Consider the following 9,595-nt stretch of genomic DNA (forward strand, 5'->3'; position numbering starts at 1 on the left):
TTTTACAATTAAGTAAACTGACTTTTAAAGTTGTTTTGAGAATCTAAATGACTACTTAGTTTTCCTAATAAGACTACATATCATTCTATGTATTACTCACTGTCAGTCACGTTGACACTACTGTGTCCTGTAGACAGGCGATACTGCTTTTTCCTGCTACACTGTCTCAATGGCTGTTAATAATATGATATAATTCCATCAGAGCAGTCATTTTTATTCAGTCTATGAATAGCAAACAGTCCCAAGCTGTTTTTACGACTAATACTTTAGACCTGTATTACTGGTGTTTACTCATAGCAATCAATGATAACCAGTATTTATTTAGCATCTTAAATTGTAATGGCTATGTATTTATTTTGTTAACAAAAGTAAACAACTCTTTGAAATAAGTAGGCACTTAGCTCTGGTAAAAAATGCCAAGGTACCAAAAGTTCAAATTCTACCCTAGAGTTTTAAAATCAGAAGAGATCTGGGACAGATACCTCTCGTTTTATTGGCTCTCATTCTTGGTGAGCATCAGAATCATTTTGGGAGCTTGTTAAATGTACAGATTCACACACTGGAGAGTTTTTATGAGGTTCAAAAAGCTGCATTTAAAACCAGAATTCAGGGCCTGACCTGTGGTGGCGCAGTGGATAAAGCGTCAACCTGGAAATGCTGAGGTCGCCGGTTCGAAACCCTGGGCTTGCCTGGTCAAGGCATATATGGGAGTTGATGCTTCCTGCTCCTCCCCCCTTCTCTCTCTCTCTCTCTCTCTCTCTCTGTCTCTCCCCTCTCTCTCTCTCTTCGTCTCTCCCTCTCCTCTCTAAAAACAAAAACAAACAAACAAAAAAACAACCAGAATTCAGGACGGTCCCTGAACTCCAGTTTAAAAATTATTGACCACCCCCCTCTCATTTACACATGACAAAACTGAGCCCCATAGAAGTTAAATGACTTACCCAAGGTCACATAGCTGGATACTGACAATCTCAAGTAAAACTGATGTAACCTCCCCATTCTGTACTGTCCCCTCCCACCCCTCCAATACCCTGCCTATTTAGACTGCCCTCCTCCTGGATTCCTACAAAAGGGCACTCACGCCTGACCAGTGGTAGCACAGTAGATAGAACATCAACCTGGGACACTGAGGACCCAGGTTTGAAACCCCAAGGTCACCGGCTTGAGCACAGGCTCAACAGCTTGAGCAAGGTGTCACCGGCTTGAGCATGGGATCATAGATGTGATCCCATGGTCACTGGCTGAAGCCCAAAAGTTGTTGGCTTAAACCCAAGGTCACTGCCTTGAACAAGGGGTCACTAGCTCAGCTGAAGCCCCCAGTCAAGACACATATGAAAAAGTAAACAATGAACTACTAAAGTGACGCAATGAGTTGATGCTTCTCATCTCTCTACCTTCCTGTCTGTCTCTTTCACACACACACAAAAAGGCAGTCATTTCTCTATATTACTCCCATGAAGGGAAGTTCTCAGACAGTATTCTGTAGGTGCCATAGACCAGAAAGAAGTGACCACTGTGTGGATAGTAGAAAAAGTCCTATTACCTTAAACACAGTACAAACAATGCAAACACCAATGGAACATTAAGGCAAAATGCCGAGAGCTTGATGAAATAAACAAAGACTGATATGAAATGGCAAATTTACTCATTGACTCATGTAATGTCTCTAAAATTATGAATTATAATAATAATAAATATTTGTGTTGCTGATAACTAAATCTCAGAAAGGTTACACCTGGAACTTACTTTATCTTTCTAAATTTCAGTTTCTTATCTAAAAGCAGTATGCTAATTCTACATACTACAAAGAATAATCTTGAGTACAGCAATATTGTATGAACAGTGTTTCATGCAGTCCTAGCACATAGTAAATAAATGTAATAATTTTTTAAAATATTATTCTATGGTGGAGGAGCCAGGGAGATTATAATTACATACATACCAGAGTAGAAGTATTGGCACCTCCCATCACTAAAGTGCTATAAAAATTATAAAACATAGCGGATAGAGTCTGTAAGAAAGATTAAGAAGTTTCATGAGAATATCTATATATAATAGCATGGATGGAGCTAATGGAACATAATGTTGAGCAAAAGAAGTAGTGAGATTCAGTAACATAAACATTATGCTTCCATTTATAAAGATTAAGAACAGGCAAAACTAAACTATGTTGTTTGGGAATGCATAGATAAGATGCCAAACTAGAAAGCAGAACAAGGAATTAACAAAAACATCAAGATAGTGGTTCCCTCTAAAGGGTATTGAGGGGGGTTGCCATTAGGAAAGGCACATGGGGAACTTCTGGAAAGCTGGCCAATTTCTACTTCTTGACCTGGGTTGTGGTTACACTGGTGTTCCCTTTAAAATGCTTAGATCAGCCCTAGCAGGTCAGCTTAGTCAGTTAGAGTGTGGTCCCAAAACACCAAGGACGTGGGTTCAGTCTCCAGTCAAGGCACATAGGGGAAGCAACCAATAAACGCACAAATAAATACATATGCTTCTCTCTCTGTCTGTCTTTGTATCTCTAAAATCAATCAATCAATCAATAAAAAATGAAATATTTAAGCCTATTTTTGTTTTATGCATTTCTGTGTATGTATATTTCAAAATCAGATTTTAAAAGGTAAATTTAGTAGCTATAACCCAAAGGAAGCACTAGACATTCCTATTATATATAGTTGTTTGAGTTGTTTCTCCACATGGACTAGTAGATAGTAGGGTTCTGCTGTGCAGCAGATTTATGTAAATATTTACCTGTGTACTGGCCCAGAGGGCTCACACCTAGAGTATTGTGTTTATTTAAATGCAAGGCATTTGACCAGAGGTTGTCAGGATCCAATCAACATTAAATATAGAGCCAATCTAATTCCATATGTCTTACTAGTGCAGTGGTGATTATCTTCAGAATCATCATAGGCTTAAAAATAGTCGTTTGCTTGTTCCAATAGTGTTTGTAGCCATAGTTTCTATGGTTCCCAACCACACAAGAAGAAATAATATAGGTCCTAAAAGGAAAGATGAGTCATTTGCTAAGTTTTACAAGGGCAAAGGTCATCATGTTGCCACTTTGAAAATACTTCTGAATTTATTTTGCTTTAGGTGTGTTTAGCCAGACATTAAACTAAAACTTTAATCAAGATATTTGAGGACAAACAATATAGTCAATAGCTTCATTATTTTAATTAACTAGCATTATTTTGACATCCAGATAACACTGCTTTGAACAGTGGGTCCACGTGTATTGTATAATTTGTAAGAAATTATAGAATTAAAAACAAAATATAAAACAATTTTGTATCAGAGTTGGTGACAACTCCTTCCATTGAATTCTTAACATGTTCCTAATTTCCTGTGTTTTATTACAGAAAGAGAGAAAATGGACCTACCTTATTGATACTTCAAAATTAATTGGATTTACTTTAATAAAATATATAATACAAACAAAAGTGTATAATTTATACATATAATTTAAATAACAATAAAATAAATATTCATGTAGATACACCATAACTTAAGAAAAAGAATATAATCAAAATCTTTGTTTCTTTTCTCCCTCTTAAGAGGCAAACACTATCCTGAATTTCATGAATCTCACACCAAGTTGTTTTTTGTAGTTTTACCACATGTACATATTATATATAATTAGGCATACTTGTTTAGTCTTACATGGTTTTAAGAATTATATACTGACCAGGTGGTGACGCAGTGGATAGAGCATCGGACTGGGACACAGAGGACTCAGGTTCGAAACCATGAGATCGCCAGCTTAAGCGCAGGTTCATCTGGTTTGAGCAAGGCTCACCAGCTTGAGCCCAAGGTCACTGGCTTCAGCAAGGGGTCATTCGGTCTACTGTAGCCCCCCCCCCCCCCGGTCTAGCACATATGAGAAGGCAACCAATGAACAACTAAGGTGCCACAACAAAGAATTGATGCTTCTCATCGCTCTCCGTTCTTGTCTGTCTGTCCCTATCTATCTGTCTCTCTGTCTTTATCACACACACACACACACACACACACACACAAAGAATTATATAAATAAAATCATGTAATAGTATTCTTCAATAAATTTTTTTATTCATTATTATATTTTTTTGATTTACAGTTGATTTACCAAAAAGTAATTGGTTCTCACATAACAAATATAATTGTACTTCATTCATTTTCAATGTATGTTCAACTGTATAAATATATACCATAAAGTACCCATTCTTATATTTGTACAGAAGGCACTTGAGTTTCCAGTTTGAGAGTTTTTTAATATTATTATCATCATTATTATTAGAAAAAAATGATGCTGTAAACATCCTTAGACCTGTCTCTTGGTGCCCTTGTGCAAATATTTTTTAAGAGTGAATATCTAGCCTGACCTGTGGTGGCGCAGTGGATAAAGCGTCAACCTAGAAATGCTGAGGTCGCCGGTTCAAAACCCTGGGCTTGCCTGGTCAAGGCACATATGGGAGATGATGCTTCCAGCTCCTCCCCCTTCTCTCTCTCTCTGTCTCTCTCTCCCTCTCTGTCTCTTTCTCCTCTCTAAAAAAAAAAAAATGAATAAATAAAATAAAAATTTAAAAAAAAAGAGTGAATATCTAGGTGTGGAATTCTTAGATCATAAGTATGCATATCTTTAACTTTAGCAGATGACAAATTGTTTTTCCAAAGTGGTTGTACAAGTTTACATTCTTGAATGTCTAAATTTACTTTTCATCCCCACTTACACAGTTACAAATAAAGCAACCATATTAACTTTCCCCTGTTGATTGTCTTGGTTACAAGTATTAGAAGCAAACTAAAGAGAGAAAGCAACTGGCTCGACTAATCAAACTGTAGAAAGGAGAAAGGGAGAGTTGGCCTTGGGGGTGATTGGAAGCAAAAATTTGTATTCATTAGGACTTTTTCTCTAGTGCTCATTTCTGCTTCTCAGTGAATGCAGTCTCATTCTCTCAGAACAGTTTCTTCATCGAGGAAGGGATACTGTTGTCCATAGTTCCAGATTCACCTCCTTCCAATTTCTTCTTAGCTCTAGATTGAAAAATCCCAAGAACTCGATGACTGGGCTAGTGTGGGTACAAGACCATCTCTTAGATTAATGATCACTATGGTTAGCAGGTGAGGCACTCTGATTAGGTCACATGACCACTTAACTCGCCAAAGAATTAGGGGCTTTGTTGCCAGAAAAGATAACGAGAAGATAACAAATATGCACTAGTAGATGCAAAACCAGTAAAAAAGTGTAACTAATTGTGGCTTGTGGTTAAATGAAATATGTCTGTTAGTTAAACCTTACATGGATATAAAAGAAAACACTGGAGAACCAGGGGTCTAAGGAGATATCACACCTGAGGACCTTGACTCTTCCACTACTAGCAGGTCAAGTAAGGCCCAGCTCTCTCTCCAGGTACTTAGACAGGACCTGTGGAGGAGTTACAAGTAGGAGATGTGGGAATGGAATGTACCTAAGTGCTCAATCGTTTCTGCCGTGAGACTGAACTTTATCTGAAAGGACTGCTAGAGTAAATTTTAAATGTCATAGACTTAAAATGTTAATATTTTTCTATGAATCAGAGCTGGAAGATTCAAAAAAGATCAGACTTGTTGTAGATAGAAATGAATAAATTACATATGTTCAACATGACTGAGCTGTGGTGTAACACTATAGGCCTTCCAAATCCCTGCGTCGTTGTTCTGGCTTAGGCATTGCTGCCACAACCTCTTTTCAGCAGTCCTGGCTGGAGTCCTCCACATCTCTGCATGGTTTTCTCTCTGCCTCTGCATTGGTATCCCATGGCCTTACCACCAGAGAAATTAATTGGCTCCCATAACCAAGACATGAAGAGTGAGCATCCTTACCAACTGGGACCTCAAAAAAAACAGGTATTGGCCTTGGCCGGTTGGCTCAGTCGTAAAGCGTTGGCCTGGCGTGCAGAAGTCCCGGGTTCAATTCCCAGCCAGGGCACAGAGGAGAAGCGCCCATCTGCTTCTCCACCCCTCCCCCTCTTCTTCCTCTCTGTCTCTCTCTTCCCCTCCCACAGCCAATGCTTCATTGGAGCAAAGTTGGCCTGGGCGCTGGGGATGGCTCTATGGCCTCTGCCTCAGGTGCTAGAATGGCTCTGGTCTGCAACACAGCGACGCCCTGGAGGGGCAGAGCATCGCCCCTGGTGGGCAGAGCGTCGCCCCCTGGTGGGCGTGCCGGGTGGATCCCGGTCGGGCGCATGCGGGAGTCTGTCTGACTGTCTCTCCCCGTTTCCAGCTTCAGAAAAATACAGAAAAAAAAAACAAAAAAAAAACAGGTATTGCTGATATTTCCTCACACTTAACATTTCCATGTACACCAGCCTGACTTCCATCTGCCAATGCCTTGACATTTTTGTCCAAAGGTTTTCTCTGGTCACCAGTGGCTACTCAGTCTAAACACACTACAGACTGGAAATGCCAGGGAATTAATGCCCTTTGGGAGCAGCCTTCAACCAATGAGTGTCTGGGAGATAGTAGGTAAATAACTACCTTTACCTTTATCTTTGGTTTGGAATAACCTGAGATATGTATTACCTGCTGCTAAGTCAGCTCCCATTCCTTGCAATCCCATGACTGAGTGATGTCCACAATGTACTGTCCTCAACAGCCCTGCTCAGCTCCTTTAGACTTATGCTTTTTTTCATAGAGTTAATCCATCTCATATATAGTCTTCCTCTTCTTCTGCTGCCTTCTATTTTTCCTAGCATTTTAGTCTTTTCCAAAGAACAATCCTTCTTAGGATATGCCCAAGTACATCAAGTAGGACACTTCAGTTTTGCCTCCAGTGATGTTCCAGGCTAAATTTGCTCTAGAACCCACTTGTTCTTCTTTCTGGTGGTTCAAGGTATCCATTGAGATCTCTTCTCATACCATATTCCAAATGAATCTGTTTTTTCCTATTAGCCTTCTTCACTGTTCAGCATTTTACATCTGTACATGGTGTTTGGGAATATGACAGTGTAGATGATCTTAAACTTGGTTTCTAATGACACACCCTTGCACTTGATGATCTTCCCTAATTTTTGCATTGCTGCCCTCTGAATCAGCCTTCTCTTGATGTCTTGGCTGTAGTCACCATTTGAACTAATGACTAAACCAAAATAAGAAAAATATTTAACAATATTAAGTAGTGTATTTCTTCTGTAGTTGTGATTTTTTTTTCTTTTAGCTAGAGAGGGACAGTAAAGGAAAGGGACAGAAATTAGAAGCATAAGTTTATAGTTGTGGCACTTCAGTTTTTCACCGATTGCTTCTCATACATGCTTTGACTGGAGAAGGGGGTGCTCCAGCAGAGCCAGTGCAGTGACCCTTTGCTCAAGCCAGCAACTACGGGACCATCTTGATGATCCTTAACTCAAGCTGGCAACCCCTTACTCAAGCTGATGAACCTGTACTCAAGCCAGATGAGCCCACACTCAAGCCGGGGACCTAGAGGTTTCAAACTTGGGACCTCAGCATCCCAGGTTAACATTCTTTCTACTGTGCCACCACCGGTCAGCCATGATCTTTGTCTTCTTAACATTGACATGCAGTCCTACTATAGCATTTTCTTCCACTTCCATCAGAAATTATGTCAAATTATTGCTACTTCAGTAAGATGGTATCATTTGCATATCTTAAGTTATTGATGTGTCTTCTACAAATTTTCATGTAAAATTAGTGCATGTAGCCCTTCAATAGATGATTGGAAAAAGAAGATGTGGTACATATATACTATGGAAGGCTACTCAGCCATAAGAAATGATGACATCAGATCATTTACAACATGGATGGACCTTGATAACATTATACTGAGTGAAATAAGTAAATCAGAAAAAACTAAGAACTATATAATTCCATACATAGGTGAGACATAAAAATGAAACTCAGGGACATGGACAAGAGTGTGGTGGTTACAGGGGGAGTGTGGTGGTTACGGGGCGGGGGCACAAAGAAAACCCGATAGAAGGTGATGGAAGACTATATGACTTTGGGTGATGGGTATGCAACATAATCAAACGTCAAAATAACCTGGAGATGTTTTCTCTGAACCTATGCACCCTAATTGATTAATGTCACCCCATTAAAAATAATTTTTAAAAAAGAAAAAAAATTAGTGCATGTGTTTCCCAAATCTTTTCCCTCCTTCCCTCCCTTCTCTCTCCCCTCTTTTTGATGCCTGAAAATGGGCAAGATTTTCTTGGATTCTCCCTACATCATATCTTCGTTCTACTCTTAGAAAGTAAGCTTCCTGCTTATAGGTTATGAAACTTTTTACTGCCATTTGCTCAACTTCTATGCGACATGAGAAATTTATGTGCTACATCACCAGCTTCAGTCCATCGTGTGTTAAAGGGAAAGATGAAGGGATTTATAAAATTGCCTTTCAAACCTTGTTGTATACCCTTGTTTTTTAATTTCACAAGCTATTATATGTCTTTATATTTTATTCTCTCTAAAGCAGCAATTTTGCTGATGGGAACATAGATACTGAAGGAAAACACAAAAGAAAGAAACAAAAAAAGTTTAAAACCACAGAATTTCAGGAACTTTTCTAGGAAAATGAGTCAATTTTAAACAAATAGTTTTCCCAAGATTCTAAGAAACTAAATGTAAGTTAGCCTTCTTAAAATAATAAGGCTGAACAACTAACAAGAGATCAAAAAAGAGATGAAAAGAAAATAGAAGATGAAAAGTGAGTCTATGAAGCTCAGGAATTGAATGGAAGAATAAAATGAAACTATTACAGAGGTGAGCTCATTAGAATCAACAAAAGGTAAAACAGATGTGGATGAAAATGTAATCAGAGACACAGAGGACAGGCTTTAGGAAATAAAATGAAATGGAAAAGAACAAAAAGATAGAATTATAAAAAGATGGTAAACATGGAAATCCAATATATAATTGAATAAATGTTCCTAAAATAAAGATTCAAACTATAAATTAAAAAGACATAGCTTAGTCAACACCCCAGAATATTAGACTAAGACTGATTAATCAGACATCTTAGAAAATGGACTTTGGGCAGGAAGTTGTGGAAAGTTACACCAGCAGGAAATTAAAAAGTCCATGAATCAAGTCAGCCAAAATGAAAAAGAACCAGAGAAAATGAATTTAAAAGATATTTAGGATCTTGGCATGTTAGAAGGCACATTGTATGGTAATTAAAAGGCCAGCTCTGTAATTAAACTGCCTACATTTAGGTCTTAGCTCTACTCTATACTACCCTGTGACCTGGGCAAATTATTTTGCTTCTCTGTGTCTAGTTTTCTTACTTTTGAAATGGAGATAATAGTAGCTGCCCACATAATATGATGACTGAAGATGAAATGAGAGGATACATGTAATCATATTAGAAAAATACCTGGCCCATATTAGGCACTATCAATTATTATTATAATTCAACAGAGCTTGGTAATTCTCTGAAGGTTAGAGTCAGAGAAAGGGAAGGGACAAAAATAATTTCTAGGTTTCAAAATTAGACAATTATGGTGCCATTCATTAATAAGGAGGATACAAAAAAGATTATAAAAATTTTCCAATTGTAAAGGATTCATTTTGAACATTTTAAGATTGCAGTATCTAGCCCTAGCCAGTGGCTCAG

Source organism: Saccopteryx bilineata, chromosome 1, assembly GCF_036850765.1.
Source record: "Saccopteryx bilineata isolate mSacBil1 chromosome 1, mSacBil1_pri_phased_curated, whole genome shotgun sequence".
Taxonomy (NCBI): Eukaryota; Metazoa; Chordata; class Mammalia; order Chiroptera; family Emballonuridae; genus Saccopteryx; species Saccopteryx bilineata.